At 38.4% G+C, this 19,392-nt stretch overlaps 2 long non-coding RNA genes across 2 annotated transcripts in view; one reads left to right on the top strand and one right to left on the bottom strand.

The window, feature by feature from the left end:
- Positions 1-19,392, top strand: part of LOC129524462 (uncharacterized) — a 447,472-nt gene that overhangs the window by 98,943 nt on the left and 329,137 nt on the right. Inside the window, exon 2 of the long non-coding RNA XR_010130303.1 lies at positions 2,629-2,757. This is a non-coding gene — a long non-coding RNA (uncharacterized lncRNA). The remainder of the gene's footprint in view (positions 1-2,628; positions 2,758-19,392) is intronic.
- The window catches only part of LOC134756894 (uncharacterized), an 84,129-nt gene that overhangs the window by 30,133 nt on the left and 34,604 nt on the right, over positions 1-19,392 (bottom strand). The gene's annotated exons all lie outside the window — the stretch shown is intronic.

The raw sequence follows: 19,392 nt of genomic DNA, 5'->3' as shown, positions 1-19,392 counted from the left end.
TACTTGAGGGGAAGTGGTTACAAGGAGCCAGAGTGCTAGCGTGTTTTGGCTTTTACTTTCTGTTTTAAGCAACATCTTCCAAGAATAAGCTGAAATCAGGCAAGAATTAGCTGGTTTGAGAGCAAAGACAGAGGGAATAGAGAGAGTCTAGAAATGCAGGGGCTGACAGGGTTGGAAAACCCAGCTATTCCTGAACTGAAATAAGCTGCTGCCTTTCTATACAAACCTATTATTTCAAATGGTTGCAGTGTAGCTGCCATGAGTTGAGAGAGGTAAAAGCTAGGTCACATTTGACCTTTTGCAATTAGTTAAATTTTTTTGCTGAATTCTTACCCACTTGTATTCCACCCAGTGTCTCTTTCTCTGGTGCTTTGGCTCAGGTGAACCAGAGGTCATGTCCTGGCTCTCCTTGGAGGGCCCATCTTTCCTTAGAATTCAGGTTACTTGTCCTATGATTGCAACTCTCTAATAGTTCAAGAAAAGCTCTGATTTGTAGTCTATCTGGCTTTATTGTTGTGAACGTTGGACAGATATATTTTTAGCTTTTTACATCCCATGTGGAAATAGAACTCCCAAGAGAGTGATTTAGAAAGATATTATTCATCTTGTAAGATAACTTCCTGTAGTATTCCTTTGAATCGCAATATCCATTACCATTCCCTCCAATCTGTTTCTTTATGGGATCTTACTCACCTGCCTCCAAACTGCTAGACTACATCTCCTGGAATGTGCAATTTGGCATGTATTTCTATTCTAAGTAACATGCACAGATCCTGGAAAAACTAAAAGACCCTGTTTGTTGATTAATTGATGACTGGAATGTATTTACCAATCTTCTCACCTGACAAATCCTTATCTGTCTTTCAAGACCAAAAGCAAATGTCACTTCTTCTGAGAAAGCTCTATGAGTTCCTTTAGGAAGAGTTAGTTATTTTTTCTTTATGCCTTCATAATACTTTGTACATTCCTCCACTAGATGATTTTTATATCTTTTAGTTTAGATTGTGAATAAGATTGGAGCATGACCAATTCTTCTTATTTTGTATCTTTAGGTGCCTAGAACAACGTGTGGTACTTATAATTATGACTCAGTTTGTCAAATGGATGCATAAAAATTGATTTTCTAAATGAGCTGCTGAATATCTTTGTTGAATGATTATACACATTGGGTTTTGCATTTATGTAACTTTTATGTACATGAAGAAATGTACTTGTAAATGTATGTGTATATGTGTGTGAGTGTGTTTCATCTCCTAATGATGCAGGTAATTGCAGAATTTGCTTAGGACAAAGATATGGCACCTCTGCCATCATTTTCTCCTTGTATGCCATACCATGAGATAAACCACCTCTGTTCTTTTTCCTATTGATCCCAGGCATGAATTTAGAATCTGATCTTTCAATAATAATTCCACCAATGAACCAGATATTTCCCCTTCCCTAATCTAAGAGGCTTCTAACACAATAAGCCGGGGGGTCACCTTTGATTGATGCCCTTGCTGAATGGTACCTAGAGGGAAGATTCTAATAAGCTGCAGACACTTTGCAATTCCTGTCTTTCAGAACTTAATCGCATTTGCATTTTGGCTATGATCAGATGGTGGAAACACAAACTCCAAACTGTCAATCAACTTAGGCTTCTTTTCCAACTTTTCATAAATAAATTTCTTTGAAATTTATTTGAAATCTTTGAACATTCTTTTAAACACCAAAATTATGCAAGTAGTTTTTAAACAATTACTGTATTTTCTACCTATATATTACATTATAGTTGGTAACCTGTTCATTACTGAAAATCTAGCTTGGGAGGTATGCATCTAAATGTGTGTGTGTCTGTGTGTGTGTGTGTGTGTGTGCATATGTGTGTGAACTGAGGTATTCATGAGATTTGAGGGAGAAAAGAGGGAAAATATTTACTGAAAATATATTTTTTATATTGTCCAGTTTTTACCTTTAAATATCAGTACAAAAAATGGAAGCGTATAGATTTCTGGCATGTAATTTATCTTCAAAACAGAAATTAAACCTAACCAGTTATAAATTTGAGTTTCTTTCTGAATTAACCATGTTGGCACTACCCCAGCTACCTCCTTATGTTCACATGGTTGCTTCCAGACTCTATGTAGAATTTTATGCCTCTGTAGTATCAAATTTGTTAAATGGCATATTTTTATATCAGTAATTTTTATAGCATATTGTTATTCCAGACTTTTACATGCCTCTAATTTATTCTTAACTTCAATATAGCAGTATTGATTTTTTTCCTTCCAAGTTTGATGGTATGAACACTTCAGTTGTGATTTAAAGTCATTTCAACACCATCAATAATTTGCACTTTGTTTTCTATTCTTTTGCAAACTTAAATATTTGGGCAGGTACAACTGGAAGTAATAATACTCCTCACCACTTTTTGTATCACTTTTAAAAACATTTAGATTATTTCTTAATGTGGTTGAGATTATGTGTCTCTAATGACTTTGAATTATCCATGACACTTAAATGCAGAATAGTAAGAACTGTTTTGGTTGCAAATCAAATAGAACCTGATACAGCTTCCTTAAGTTATATTTTCTCTCTTTGTCCATTAGTAACAAAGAATAAATTGATCATAACTTTTCTCTTTTGTAGAACTACTATCAATGCCTTTTACAAAATGAGGTCATTGGATTGCAGAGTTGGCCTTCGAGAAGATTTTGTGGCCTTTCTCAGCTGTCTAGGTGCTGTAGGTGCTGTGTTTCTATGGCTGCAAGGATGAAGGTAACATGGATGAGGGAGGCTGATGAGGCATGTTTTGGTTGTTATATAAAGCAAGGCTCACAAATGCAGCAATAAGGACATTGATTTTTTTCCCTTGGCTACTTTGCAGTGGAGATAAATTGCCACTAGGTGAATGGTGGTACCTTGATTATTTGGCCCATAGTCTAAATAGCTTTAATGGGAGACCTGTTTAGAGCATCAATTTTCTGTTTTAAATATATCATTTCATTATTGGCACAGAATTATGACCACATTAATGGAGATAGAAATAAAGAAGAAAAACTAAAAATCATATCTTTATTTTCCCTTGTTTCATGCCCATTTATAACTATAATTTTTGTGTTGTTGTAATCATATTTTTTGATACATAATTTTCTTTTCTAATTTTTAAATAATATATCAAAAGCATGTTTCCATGCCACTACCTTGTATTATTTATAATGATCATTTTAACAGAATATCATGTATTTTTATGTGTCAGCAGATGTTCTTTTTAAAAAACTGTGTATTAAATGTTGAATATATGTACAAAAATTTATAAAAGTTATACGAAATCACCATAAATTAACACCCATATGCCTATCATTCAATTTAAGATAAAGAACATTGCTATTATCTTTGGAGGCCTCTGTGTTCTTATTTCCCACCTCATCCTCTTCATTACCCCTACAGAGGCCATGTGATCACCCTCCTAAATCTTGTGTTTATTGTATCTTAGTTCTCTTTATAATTTTACCATATTTGGTTATATTCCTAAAGAGCATACAGTTTAGTGGATATTTTAATCTATATTTAAATGGACTAAAAAATGTGAACACATTTATCTGTAATTTGTTTTTTCACCCAGTATTAAATCCCTATGTTTTTTCTATGTCATTGTGTTATATTGTATTCATCCACATTGTTGTCAAGTATTTCATTATATGAATGCACCACAACTTATTGTCCATGATAAACATTTGGGCAAATTCCAGTTTTTCCTACTGTAAATGGTAATGTAAAGAATATTTTAATAACACAATTTCTATTACAAATGTCTAAGAGTTTCTTTATAATGCATGAGTAATTCTGTCGGGTCATTGGTGTGTATGTCTTCAAATATATGGGTAATGCCAAATTGTTTTCCAAAGTGGTTGTACCAAATTATGCTTCTACTAGCAACGTGTAAGAATGCTGGTTGCATCATATCCTTGCCAATGCTCAGTTGATATTATCAGATACAATTTTTGCTAATCTGGTGAGTTTGAGAATCTTTCTTATTTGGTTTTAATATAAATTTTTCCAACTAGTAATGAGACAGAACATCTTTTCATATGGGTTCTCTTCTATGGCGTGCTTGTTCAAATCTTTTGCTCATAGTTATCTTGGGTTTTCTTTTCTTATTGGTTTGTACGAGTTTTTTTTAATATATTCTGGATATCAATTTTCTGAGTTACATGGGTTCAAATATCTTCTCCCATTCTGTTTTCCACTACCTTTATAGTGCCTAATAGTAAATAGATAATTTTAATTTTGATACAGTCAAATTTATCAAACTTTTCTTTGAATAATTGTGCCCTTTGAGTCTTGTAAAGAAAAATTTCTCTCCTCAAGGAGTTAAGGATGTTCTTCTACACTGTCTTCTTTAATGTTATAGTTCTCTCTTCCATAGTTATGTTTTTAATCCACATAGAATTGATTTTGTGTACAACGTGATGTAAAAGTACATTTTCTTTCTGTATCTCTCTCTTTTTTTAAGACAGGGTCTCATTCTGTCACGATCTATAGCTTACTGCAGCCTTGAACTCCCGGGCTGAAGCCATCCTCTCACCTCAGCCTTCTAAGTGTGGGACTATAGGCATGTGGCACCATGCCCAGCTAATTTTTCTATTTTTTTTTTTTTTGAGAGATGGGATCTTGCTCTGTTGCCCAGGTTGGTCTCGAACTCCTGGGCTCAAGGAATCCTCCTGCCTCAGCCTCCCAAAGTGCTGGGATTATAGGCGTGAGACACCATGCCTAGCCTCTGTTTTTTTTTTCTTTTAAATAAGTATATTAGTTCATTTTGCACTGCTGTAACAAAATACCACAGATTGGGTATTTTATAATAAATAGAAAATTATTGGCTCACAGTTCTGGAGGATGGGAAGTCAAAGATCTGGCAAAGACTTTCTTGCTGTGTCATCCCATGGTCAAAAGGCAAAGAGAGGGTGAGGGCGAAAGAGAGAGAGAGAGAGACAGACAGGCAAAAGGGGGCCAAACTTGCCCTTTTATAAGGAACCCACTCCCATAATAATGCCATTAATCCATTCATGAGGGCAGAGCACTCATGGCCCAATCACCTCTTAAAGGTTCCATCTCTTAATACTGTTACAATGGCAATTAAATTGTAACATGAGTCTGGGAGGGGACAAATATTCAAACTCTAACAATAAGGATAACCAATTATCCAAGAACAATTTGTTAAATATTTATTCTTTCCCCACTGATTTGCAATGCTAGCTGTGTCATAAACCAAGTTTCCATATATGTGTGGGTCGATTTCTGGGTTCTTAACTTTAAAAAAATCTGCTGAGTTGGCCACGCACAGTGGCTCACGCCTGTAATTCCAGCACTCTGGGAGGCTGAGGTGGGGAGATTACCTGAGGTCAGGGTTTCAAGACCAGCCTGGCCAACATGGTGAAACCCCGTCTCTACTAAAAAATACAAAAAATTAGCCAGGTGCAGTGGCACAAGCCTGTAATCCCAGCTGCTTGGGAGGCTGAGGCAGGAGAATCGCTTGAACCCGGGAGGCAGAGGTTGCAGGTGAGCTGAGATCGTCCGACTGCACTCCAGCCTGGGTGACAGAGTGAGACTTCATCTTGAAAAACAAACAACAACAACAACTGCTGAGTCCATCGGGCATGGTGGCTCACGCCTGTAATCCCAGCCCTTCAGGAGGCTGAGACAGGCAGATCACTTGAGTCCAGGAGTTCGAAACTGGCTGGCCAACATAGTGAAACCCCGTCTCTACTAAATATACAAAAATTAGAGGGGCATGGTGGCACACTCCTGTAGTCCCAGCTACTTGGGAGGCTGAAGCAGGAGAACCTGGGAGGTGGAGGTTGCAGTGAGCCGAGATCATGCCACTGCACTCCAGCCTGGGCTACAGAGTGAGACTCTGTCTCAAAAACAAACATAAACTTATCAAGTAATGTAAATTGTGGGTATAAACCCACATAAAGGCTGGCTGTCACTACCAGTTCTTTGAAGGTGGAGTCAGTTTCTTTCTGGTTAGTTCTTATTGCAGGGGCATAGCCCTTTGAGATTTCAACTTTGTGGGAGGAGTTGCCCATTGATTTCTCACATTGAGGCAATCCCCAGAAAATTTTGAAAACTTAAACTCAAATTGAGCTGATTTGGCAAGTATTCTAATGGAGACAGCCAGCTGCAGTGGTGTCTTTTCTAAAGTTTGGCTTCGGTATCTTTTATATTCTTGCCATATCATTAATTTAAAATATATAACCATTTTTACCTTTCAGTTTTAGTATTTTAGTTTTAGTTGTTTTTTATCTTAACAGAGATGGTCAATTTTGGCACTTAGCCCGTCATACTAATGGAGTTAAAGGTTTTAGTGAACTATTTTTCAACCTGATTTTAAATGACTGCATAATATAATAAAATACCACATGAATAAACTGACATTTATTTTTACAATTAATATTTTAACATTTTAAGAGAGTCCCTCATCAAGTTGATAAAACACAAGTTACTTGACCATGTTTTCATTGTGCATTTATGTTGTTTTCAGTGTTTCTCTATTATGAAAATACTATCATGAAATTTTAAAAAGGCTTTATATATCTAAGGGACTTGTATACCATGATGAGACATTTCCGTTTTATCTTGTAAGCTATGGTGACACATCTGATTGTTTTGAGCTGGGAAGTGACGTGGTCAGATTTACATTTTAGAAAATGTAAGCCATGAATTGCAGGTGGTTAAGGTTAAAGACAAAGAGACTCATAACAAAACCTTTTTAATAGTCAAGGTAAGATTTGATGGGGGTATGAACAAGGCCAGAGGCAGAGGAGATTAAGAAGAGGGCCTATACAAAACCAAAACCAAACAAAAAGGCCCCCCAACACCACCCCTCCCAACTAGAATACATCTAACCAAGAAGGTTAAAAATGGGCAAAAGACATAAACAGAGAGTTTTCAAAAGAAGACATGCAAGTAGCCAAGAAACATGAAAAAATGCTCAACATCACTAATCATCAGAGAAATGCAAATCAAAACCACAGTGCAATACCGTCTCACACCAGTTAGAGTGGCTATTATTAAAAAGTCAAAAAATAAGAACAGATGCTGGTGAGGTTGCAGAGAAAAGGGAATGCTTATATATTGTTGGAGAGAATGTAAATTAGTTCAACTACTGTGGAAATCAGTTTGGAGATGTCTCAAAACTGATTTTGAGAAATCTGATTTCTCAAAACTGATAACACAAAACTACCATTTGACTCAGAAATCCCATTACTGGGTATATATCCAAAACAAAATAAATCATTCTACCAAAAAGGCACATGCATTCATATGTTCGTCATAACACTATTCACAATAGCAAAGACATGGAATCAACCTAAGTGACCATCAATCATGGATTAGATAAAGAAAATATAGTACATATACACCATGGAATACTATGCAGGCATAAAAAGAATGAAATAATGTTCATTGTAGCAACATGGATGCAGGTAGAGGCCATTATCCTAAACAAATTAACACAGAAACAGAAAACCAAATACTGCAAAATCTCACTTATAGGTTAGAGCTAAACAGTGGGTACCCATGGACATAAAGTTGGCAAAAGTAGACATGATAGACACTGGGGACTACTAGAGCGGGAAGTATGGGAGGTAGGGGCGAGTATTGAATAACTATTGGGCACTATGCTGAGTACCTGGGTGACAGGATCAAGCATATCCCAAACCTTAGCATCATGCAATCTACCCAGGGTAACGAACTGCACATATGCACCCTGAATCTAAAATAAAAGTTGAAATTATTTAAATAATAATAATTTCACATAAAAAAGAAGGCCTAGATTGGAAGACACTTGGGTTTTAGAATTTATAGGATTTACAGAGTAATTGGATGAAAGGAGGTGGGAAGAAATAATAGGAGGACTCCAGTGTTTCTGGTTTTAGCAATTTAGTGGATGGTAATGTCCTTCAACAAAATGAAAAATGTAGAGAAGGAGCAGATTATGAGTACAAGTTTACATATATTGAGTTTGCAGTATCTTTTGAGCTATTCACTGGATATATACCTTTGGATATTTGTATGTGAGGTGGTCTGGGCTGGACATAACATTTGGGAGTCATGAGGGAACATGTTGTAGCTTGGATAAGTCTGCCTGGGGAAACTGTGAAACAAAAAAAAGGCTCAGGCAAAGCCATGGAAAATACCAGTGTTTAAGAGATCAGAGGCAGAGCTAATACAAATAAAAATATGAAACCCATTGTTCAAAATGCAGGGGAAAAAAGCACTGTTAAAGGTGTATTGCAAAGTATTTTCCTTTCTTCCATGATCTCTCTCTTGCCATCATGGTGGTTTTGCTTGCTACTTAATATCATTCCAAATAAGGAAAAACTAAAACTTTAAATTATTAGCTGAATTTTATCATTCATCTCTATATTGTGCAATGCCAATTTTTAACAACTTTATTGACATAAATTTACATACAATAAATTCATCCATTTAAAATGCTTCATTCAGTGGTTTTTAGTATGTTCACAGAGTTGTGCAACCATCACCACAATTTAATTTTAGAACATTTTCATCATCTCAGAAAAAAACACCACTGCACCCATTGGCAATCTCAATTATCCTCTTCCCCAGTCCTAGGCAACCATTAATCTACTTTCTGTCTCTGTAGTTTTGTCTATTCTGGACATGTAATGTAAATTGAGTCATACAATATGTGGTCTTTGTGACTGGCTTCCTTTAGCAATGCCAAGTTTTAATGCAAATATCAGAATATTTATATTTCATGGCTCATCTCTGGAGGGTGCCTTGAGCTATACAGAAGAGACAAATTCAAGCCAGACTCAGGAAGTTTGGAGGAAAAAGGAAAGATCTCCTCCTATTTCCCCAACAATGGGGCTGGCCAAAGGAATGCTTGTGGGACAAGCGCAGACCCTCATAAGTGCCTGGGAGGCCTGCGTGTTTGCTTGGGCCTGAAGCCTGCTACTTCTTCTCTTCTGCCATGCCCATGCCCTGGCCAACAGTGAAGTTTGAGGAAGTCAAGCTGGGCATCTCCTCTATCCATGATCTGCTGCCCTAACTTATGGCATATGGATGATCCCTAAGGATCTTTAAACGTCTGTGTCACAACATGCTCAGTACCTGCATGGGGGTGGCTAAGAGGTTTATGTGCCAACATGCAACCCCACCACATTACCAGCCACATGCGCCAGAATGCTGCCAGTGTTATGCAGGAGTGAAATATGCACTCAACTCCTTGGACACTACGTAGGCCCTTCCCAGGGGCAGAGGGTGGCAGCACTCATGAGGTGGAGGGTGAGAGGGGAAGACCAGGCAGGACCAGGGAGGCAAAGGGGGAATACACGTAGGTACTGATAACTCACCTCTGGGAAACGGTAAGAGACAGGATGAACATGAGCTGAGGCTCCAAGCCCAGCACATGTTTTCATTGTCCCATTGGACTTCACTTATAAAACAGAAATTCAAAGATAAAATTAAGAATTTCAAGATAATGACTGCAAAACATTAAATCCCAAGCAAGTGCCCTTCTGAGCACTGGGTCTTCTGCCACTGCACTGGTTTCACTTCTGTGAAGCTGATCCTGGTCAGAGAAATGGAAAACTCAGCAGCAGCAGAAAGAAAAGTATGCTGGGAGCTATGAGAAAGTGATGTCAAAGAAGCCAGCAGAGGAAACTGAAAAAGATGAGTGGTCAACATTGCCATTGCAAGAGAAACGTGTAGATAAGAAAAGGACTGAAAACTCTCATATGATAGCACTGGTGACTGCTGAGAGCAATTTCAGTGGAATAGAAGGTGCGGAAGCCAGATTATGGGGGTTGCAGAAAGAAAGAAATATAGAAGAGGAGACAATGAGCGTTGACTTGATCAAGAAACTTGGGTGTAAAGGGAAGGGATGAGAGTAGAACTCTGAGCAGCAAGGGTCTGGTGCAGAATTTGATAAATGACAGCACATATGCTGGTCCATGACTTATTTTTTTGTGACTAAAGTTTTATTGGAACACAGTGAATATCTACTCATTTATGTATTGTGTCTATCTGTTTTCACACGACAATGGTAGAGTTGAGTAGTTGCAACTGAGAACACATGGCCTGCAAAGTCTGAACTATTTCCTGTCTGGCCCTCGACAGAAGGTTTTTGACCTCTAATATAGAGTGGTGGTTCTTAGAGTGTGGCTCCTGGACCAGCAGCATCAGCATCACCTGGGAACTTAGAAACACAAATTCTTGAGCCACATCCAAGACCTAGTGAATCAGCAACTTTGGAATGGTAACTCCTAATCTATATTTTATTAAGCTCTCCAGGCAATTTTGATACACCTTAAAGTTTGAGAACCACTGGGATAGAGTGCAGATGGAAAGAGGAACTTTTGATGGAGGGGAGACACTCTTCCTCTGAGCCAGAGGGAAGAAGAAAGGATGTGTGGGGACACATTAAAGGGATACTCACAGGATTCCATTCACTCCTTATACTGTCACACTCAGATTAGCAACATTACCTGGTCCAATATTAGATGTAAGCAACCAGGACAGATTTCCAAGTGATGTGTGCCACACCACCTGGGTCTAAAGTCAAACAGGGAGGAAGATTTCAAGTTAGTATATGGTATGGAAGGAAGTTCTATTCAACAATTATAAGGTGGTGTACTCCCAGGAGAACTGCATGTTCATCCATTCGTGCATTACGTAGGCACTTTCAGTGTTAGGTCTTCTCTAATCTAAAATTCTATGATTCCTGCCTAGAATGAACACTTCTTTCTAATCTGATTATTCTATCTAGAGTCGAAGTTTCTTCTTGGGATACATTCTGGTCTGTGGAGCTCTTTCCTTATTTCTAGGGGTCGGATCTCAGCTGCTTTGGGTTTAATTAAACCAGCTAGTCAGAGAATCCACTGACCTGCTAAGACACCCATCAAAGGGCAGGGACAAATCTGTCTCTTCTCTCTGTTCTATTCTAAGAATTCTTGTCAGTATTTAGTGAATGATTCTTGTGTTCTGAAAAGCTGTGAAAGTGTGAAAGCCAGGGTTCTAGGTCAGCAGTATATTTTCTACACTCTTCAATGATTGTTGCTTACATTTTGTGAATTCATAATTCAAGTTCAATTGTATCCTTAGCAAACCAGTTCACATCCTCCCAATCTCATACATTTGCTTTATGCTATACAGTTAGAATTGCTTTTCTTTATGAAAAAACAAACATATATTTTCAGGTATGAGGTACCTGATTTCCGGACTTGTTTTCCCTTTGCTGTGTTCCTTATGAAAAATTACCAGAGAAAGAGACAGGGGGCATTCAGAGATGAAATGAAGCTGATATATCTGGTCTATCACATTGGGACCTATGGGCTCTGAGGGGCTCATGTGAGCTCACACCTAGGGTTGGGGAAGGACTGGTGGTAAAAGAAGTAGTGTTCTAGGTCTAATTTAAAAATCATTAAAAACATTTTGTTAGGAAACCAAATAATAAGAGAAATGTGCATTCTTTGAAATAAAATTTTTGATGGTCTCTGTGTGTATTTTATAATAGTTATAATTTCTCTTTGATTAATTGTCTTTTTATGACTGTGCTTTTTTTTTTTACCAATTAGTTTCTCAAACAACAAAGATATGAACTGTTTCTCTTTCATATTTGCTGTACATACTTTTTCTAGTTGGTTGCTTGCTTTTTAATTTTGGCTATGATTTTATTTGTGGCATCTAAAAATATGAAGTAGTCAAATGTGTTAGTGTTTTTTAAATGAGAATATGGAGAAATGTCATGTTTACCTGCAGGCCAAAGAAATTTCGTGTATGGGAGAATTTTTTATGCTTCAGGAGTGCTGCAATGAGTGTACATCATTTTGGCATGGACGGATTTGCTATTTCTGGCTGGGGAGACTGGAGTAGAGAGATGAGAGAGGATCACTATTAGCTGCTATTACTTGGATGATAGCGCCTTAGGTGCCTAGCTATTGGAGGGCTTTGTCAAATTCTTCTTAAATAAGCTAGCATGGCCGTCTGTCCAAGCTTTGTTCCTGTGTGCATACTAGCAAGAAGGTGGAATGACTACTACTCACATCTGTCCATGAGACCTGCTGGGGCCTTGGCACAGTCTGTGCCCATATATGAGGAAGAATCTAGGAAGGTGAGATGTCCTTTCCTACTTGAATGACCAATGATGGGCAACTAGACTGATGTTCTGTCTATGAAACAGCAGTCTTAAGCTTCTTGACCACTCACCCGTAGTTGCTGGATGATTTCTTCTTTCAATTTATTCATTAACTTTTCTGTAGAGATGGGGCTCTCTCTTTGTCACCCAGCCTGGAGTGCAGGGGTGCGATCATGGCCCACTGCAGCCTCGAACTCCTGAGCTCAAGCAATCCTCCTGTCTCAGCCTCCTGAGAAGCTGGGACTACAGGCATAAGCCACCATGCCCAGCTGATGTTAGGTAATTTCTGAAATGTTTCCTAAAGTGCGAACAGACCTGGTCTAGTTTTGTGCCCCTACTTCTTTTATGGTCAACAATCTACTCTTGAGACTTTCATTGGCTTTGAAACTCTGAGACTGTGAAACTTGTCTGCTGAACATGGCTATGATGGGCTATAGGGTATTGGACAGATTTAAAGATTAGACTCTGTTCTTACAAATGTAGCTTTGAACATGGCTGAAATACCACTGGGCTAAGTGAACTCATCAAGGTACAGCTACTACTTGGGGAGTCGTATTGAATTCCAGCCTGAAGGAGTATACTTCTACTTAAAACCAGGGCCCAAGGCCTCTGAAAAAACACTGACAAAAATTTGTGGCTAAGGTTCATTTGTCCTGCAATATCTCCGGGAGTTCTGTGGTACTATTTGTAATAAGAAGTATGATGAGTACAATTCTGCTGTGGCTAACATCCCTTGAATGTGGTAAACATTCAAGACTAGAATTCACTTCGATTCATCCTTCATTTTCTGGACTTAGCTGGGAAGATCTGGGGTATAAATAAGCCCAGACCCTAGTCCCCTGCTGTGAGTTGGAGTAGGGTGGATACAATTCCATGTCTATCCAGATATCTACAGAGAGATGGATGAGAGACTGTCTTCAGATGATATCCAGACTATCTTGAAATCTGACTCAGGCTGTTTGGTTTGTAGAAATTCCAGTTTTCATGTTTTAACACCTAATAAATGGCAGTTCGTACTCTGTTTCCTACATGGGCTCCTACATCAAGAGCAGCTCTTTGTCTATGGTTTATAATCACGTCTGACCAGAGGCTTCTTTTTGTCAGACTACACAAGCCTTTCCTTCAACTCTTCTTTATATGAAAAATTCCAAGGGGACATAAAAATTTCCACCTCACTAGCCATGAATATCCCAATAGAAAAAATGGGTAAAGAATAAAACAACCACACACACAAAAAGTAAAAGTGTTTGGTAAGCATGTACGAAAGGTTTTAACTCATTGGTAAACAACTCACAATCCATGAGTCCTCTATGAGAACCATGGTGCATGTATGGCCCCCTTGAGTTTTTTGTTAGTTTGTTGTCTCCCTCAGATCAGGATCTTGGTACCTCGTATATGCTTCCTGGTAATGTCAAGTCTTCTATTGCATCAATTCAGAGATTAATTTGTGATGCATGATTACTAATGATTAATTTAGGAGGTGATTTTAAGATAGATGTGGATTTACACAAGTTTTTTGTGAGAGGAGTTTAAGAGGAACATTGATTGTACATTTGAGTCTGTACAAGTACGAGGGAAGGAAGAACTTGGGGTTTGGATCGGAGGCCTTGGATGTGACTCCAGCTGCGCCATTCCCTAGCTGTGAGTCCCTGGGGAGGTTACTGAAACCCTTTTGAAATTTGTATATAAATGGTCATGAATGTGTACTTTACAAAATTGTAAAGATAATGTGTGAAAAAAGCCAGCAAAGTGCTAAGCCGAATTTTACATATTTATTTATCCTCATTTGCTTGTTTACATCTCATTAAAAAAAGAGGTTCGAGAAGGCCATACATCACATGTTTGTTGTTGTGGTCAACATGATTTCTACTATTATGCCAACTCTGGGGGAAGGTCGGTTGTCATGGTGGACTGCAGAAAGAAGGCATAAGTATTTACATATAACCTGTTTCAGAGAATTGGGGCAAGGAAGACCCTCCTTGAGGAGGAAAGTTAAGTTTCTGCCAGGCTCCCAAGATGAAGAGTGAGGCTGTCAGTTATGATGGTGCAGGACAATCATCTGGATCAGGCTTATGGTTCACTAAAGCCAAACACTTCTTAGTCTGGGGTAAAATGTGTCTTTTAGTGAAGTGAGTCTCTGGGGGATACATGAAGCAGGTTGACCCACCATTAGCCTCTAGCCTTCTCAAAGTCAGGGATTTTGTCTTTCCTGTGTGTGCTGGACCACCAGTGCCTGGCCCCAGACAATAAATATTGGTTGTATGAGTAACTCCATACTTCAGCTAACCACTTGCGCTATGATGGCTGAAGGTGCTGTGTTTGTTGGGCTGAGCAATTATGGGACATTTCAATCCAGTGTTTAATTTCCTTCAGTTCTAGAAAATTCCCCTGCTTTATTTCTTTGATAATGTCCTCTTTACTGTTTTCTCTGTTCTTTCATTTTGGAATTCCTATTATTAACTAAATGTTAGATCTTCTGTACTGATGCTCTCACTTTTTCTTTTCATTCTATTTTCTGAATGACTTTCTCAACTTTATATTCTAGGTTTTATATTTACTTTTTCTATTGTCATATTTTTAAATACTAATGTTTTTCATATTCTCTGAATATCTGAATATCACTTCCCCCCATAGCATCCTACTAATTGTTTAATTAATCTAATAGGTTTAACAACTTTTCTCAGAAAATATTAGTTACAGCTTTTTTGCAATGGGAAGATGTTTTAAAATTCCTTATATTGTTTCTAGTTATTTGGGCTGCTTCTTCTTTTTTTCATGTTTATATAGGTCTCTATTAAAAAACTGGAGCTTTTGCTGAAATGCCTGGTGATCCCTGGCTATCTGATCATATTTAAAAATGAGGCACTAAAAAAGCTAATTGAAAGCTGTGTATTTACAGGCAGGGCTTGACAACTGGTAGGGTAAACTTCACTGTCCACCCCAGAAAGAGCTCAGCTTTTTAGCTGGGGATTTGTAAATACCAGTATCTTTTTGTAAAGCCTATTTTCCTAGGGTGGAATCCTTTAATCTCTTGCCCTGGTTAGGGGGATGGCAGGGGGTTGGTGCAGGTAGTAGATTTAAGTCTGCCTCTCAGAATTTTGAAAGCTGATTTGAAGAAAGGGGGTTGGAGGTTTCCCATTGTTTAGAATGCTAACTTTGATTTAATAAGATACTTCATCTTTACTCTCAGGAATCAGGATTTCTAGATGACCTCAAAATTAATATAAGCCAACAATGAGATGTAGCAAATAAAATAAAATGGGATCGTATCCCTGCATGCACATTTAAACTAAAAGTAAATTGATGTAAATACTCTTCTTACTTTAAAAGATAACCATCATGAGCTATAGCAATTGGCTTATAGTATCCTACTCATGGTATTTATAACACTATTGTACTTTATACTGGTCCTGCTATCTTTAGGGCAGACCCTAAAGGTGTTTATCTTTCCACTTTAGAAAGTCATTGTCAAACTGAACTAGGGTGGTGGAGACAGTGAAGCATCTAAAGCAGAGGTTGGCACACTGTGGCCTGTGGGTCAAATGCAAGCAGTTGCCTGTTTTGATAAATGAAGTTTTATTAGAACACAGCCACAGCCATCATTTACATATTCTCTATAGCTGCTTTCATGCTAGATATGCAGGATTGAGTAGTTGTGGCAGAAACCATATGGCTTGCAAAAGCTAAAGTATTTACCGTCTGGCCCTGTAAAGAAAAACTTTGCCAACCCCTGATCTAGAGGCCACATTCTATGTTGCATGCTTAAGCAAAGTGGAGATTTAGTTTGGGCATGAAAAGACGAAATAGCTGTATAATAGTTAATAAGAATAATGTCTAGTATTTATTATTTACATGTGCCTGGCAATTATATGCATGTATTATCATATTTAATAGCAATGAACGATCATGTTCCTGACTAGATTATGTGTTCTGCAATGTCAGGTTTATAGTTCCAAAATACAGAATGCAACCTAGCAAATACAGGCTTTGCGTGAATATTTGTTGAATTAAATGAGCAGTGCTATCATGTGGAAGAGAAGAAGGTGCCTTCTTGGAGGTCAAAATAAAAATTTCAGGGAAGCAGATTTCAGGTCATCAAGAAAAGCTGCTGCCGAGTCATATCAGCTCCCTCTGAGGCAGTGAGAGATCCATCCCTGAGAAGGGTTTACAAGAGCCTAGTTGCCCACACAGTTGCTCATTGCTACTATCATTTTGGGGATTCTTGCTTAGGGTAGCAGATGGAACAAAATGAAGTCCTGGCTTCTAGGATTCTATCACTCAAACTAGGACGGAGAAGACTAGAACTCAAAAACTGGAGTTGAGATAATTCTGTTTTGGCTGTGTCATGCTGCCTCCCTTAGAATTTCCATAAAAGGAGCAAGAAGAACATCATAATGAGCATCAGGAGATTTTGAGTTATATTTCCACTTCTGCAACTAATTAACCATGTGAGCCCAGCAAGTCTTTTAATCTCTCAGGGCCCAAGTGTCCTTAAGCAAGGGGGCTAGACTAGATAATCTCTAAATTCTCTTTTAGTTCTAAAATAATTTTATCCAAGGATTAGCTGGGCCCCTCCTATTGAAAGGGCAGGGCTGACTAGTTCAGACAAGACGCTTGCCTGTTATGTGCTGCCAGAGTACTGAGGTTTTGCTATTAAAAACATTTTGCCCACCTCTTGATCCTATCCCAGTCTTAGTCCCTCAGTTCCCATCCCCTTTTAGTATCCCTATCCTGCTTTATGATACATCTTATTTGGGAAAATAGGTTAAATCAGGCTGTAGTTTTAGCCATGTTGAAGGCAAGCTCTTTCTTGTTAAGTTTTTCCTCATTTGGCTGGAGGAGAACTTGGAGTTGTTAAACTCTCTTGGAAGGCTGAGGATATTAACATTGACCTCAGAAAGGGGATTGGACCTCCTTTATTTAGGGCTCTAAACATGGAGAGCTCATATTTCTCATGGGGGAACATTTTATTCTTGGTAGAAGCAGTTTCAGCTTCCAGAATGAGCTATCTACCCATTTCTCTACGTTCTCAAACTAAAGAACTTAGACCTAAATCCTTTTCAAAAATAACGGCCAAATTCAACCTTAAATGGACCCTCCTCTAGCAGTAGTTTTCCTATTCTCCATCCAAATAGACATCAACTGTGATCTCCAGTTACCTCTAGGCTTTTATTTGAACTATTCCAAAATTTGAAGATTTCATTTGACTTAAGTGCTTACTATTCAACGATTTTATAGTTGTCCATATTCCACACTATATTTGACCATGTCTCTCATATTAATTCTGAATAGCCCTAAAAACTGCAGTGTCATGTTAAGAACTTCTTTTAGTCCAAGGCATGTCAATATGTGTTGCCAACTTCCAACTGATTCTCATCCAGAAGATTAGCAAGGCCGCCACATGGTGTTCTTTTTTACAAAACGTTATTGCCTGCATTATAGCTAGGACTCGATCTGGTGACATTAATCCCAAATCTGCAGAATGGTACTCTTAATTCTGCTTGGGTGGAGAGCAACTTGAGCTGTCTGCATAAGCCTTTTATTTTAGGAATACCATCCTTTGTCATCATTTCTATTAGGGATCTTAGTCAGTTGTTAGGCATTTTATTTCTCTCTTAAAAAATATTTTCTATCTTTTCACAGTTAGGTGGCCAGATTATACTTCTTTAGCAAATAATCTCTAGCATTGATTTAGTTGTTGAATATCCTCCCCAGGCATGTTTTAATTATTCATTAAGAAGCTATAGGAGTTCCAGCTAAAAATGGAGCCTGGCTAGCAGCCCCTGGTGTAGTGTTTCTCAGTTTTCTTAATAAAATGCCTATGAAGGTAAAGAAAAAAGATAGTAATTGAAATACAATAATAAAAGCAATGGCCAGCATAATTTCAACACTGGGGAAGAATCTATACTAATTATAAAAGGAAAAATTGAGACAAAACTACCCAGGTCTCTTTCTATGGCATAACAGACAACTTTACATGACATAGAAACCCTTTTAAATGAGGAGGGAGGGTATGTGGAGTCCTCTCTGTTATCTATCCATTATCAGACTCAGAGACTCAGGATTGGCTCCAATAAAAAATTGGGCAGGTGGGCTTTTACCCATGTGGATTGATTTGTGAATCTGAGAATGTTGTGATATCATTCTACATCCAGAGAAATTAAAATGCCCAGGAAACAACTTGGGTGCTAGGTCAGTTTTGGCCACCAGTGGGAAGGCTGGTGGAGGCATATTGCATTTCAGAGGAAAATTTCTTGCAGGTAAAGCTCTTATAGTTTGGGTTGACAACCAAAACACTACTACTACTACACCACTACCACCACTACCACCACTACCACCACCACAACAAAACAATAAACCCTGGTAACAGCATGCTTGGAATTGTAGATTCTTATGTACACTGCAAATCAGACTGTTTGTGGAGCCTGATGGAACCTCAGTGGTAGAGAGGTGCATTAGATGAAGTCGTGTAGACCAGGGGTCCTCAACCCCTGGGCCATGGACTGGTATCCATCTGTGACCTGTTATGAATTGGGCCACACAGCAGGAGGTGAGCAGCTGGCAAGTGAGCATTACCACCTGAGTTCTGCCTCCTGCCAGATAAGTGGTAGCATTAGATTCTTTTAGGAGCACAAACCCTATTGTGAACTGCGCATGCAAGGGATCTAGGTTGCATGCTTCTTATGAGAATCTAATGCCTGATGATCTGAGGTGGAACAATTTCATCCTGAAACCATCCTGCCACCCCACCCTGCCCCATCCATGGAAAAATTGTCTTCCATAAAACTGGTCCCTGGTGCCAAAAAGTTTGGGGACCACTGATGCAGACTGCTGGGGCTTGGACCAGATGCTGTGCACATCAGATAAATAAAGTAGAGGGAAACGTACTTCAACTCTCCTGCCCTGATAAACACCGAATCAGAATAAATTTCACATTGTTCAAGTTAAATAAGAAGGGGGGAAAACCACATGAAGTCTTTGAAAAATACTTTACTACGGGGGAACAGAGTATTTAGAAGACACAGAAGGAGAGCACTTTTTCGCCGAAAGGATTTAGTGGAGGATCCATAAACTGGAGGACTTTAGGGAACCATCTGGCTTTCTCCATAGAATACAAAAAATATGAATATCAAAGAGCCAAGAGTAAATATGTGGATAATTGGCATTCCCGAAAAAATACTTAAATGGAATAAAAGCAATAATTAGATATAACAGGAAAAAATTCATGAGCAGAAGTAAGATCCAGA

Source organism: Gorilla gorilla, chromosome 13 (assembly GCF_029281585.2).
Source record: "Gorilla gorilla gorilla isolate KB3781 chromosome 13, NHGRI_mGorGor1-v2.1_pri, whole genome shotgun sequence".
Lineage (NCBI taxonomy): Eukaryota > Metazoa > Chordata > Mammalia > Primates > Hominidae > Gorilla > Gorilla gorilla.
Note: the sequence above shows the minus strand (reverse complement) of the source record. Positions and strands in the feature narration are given on the sequence as shown.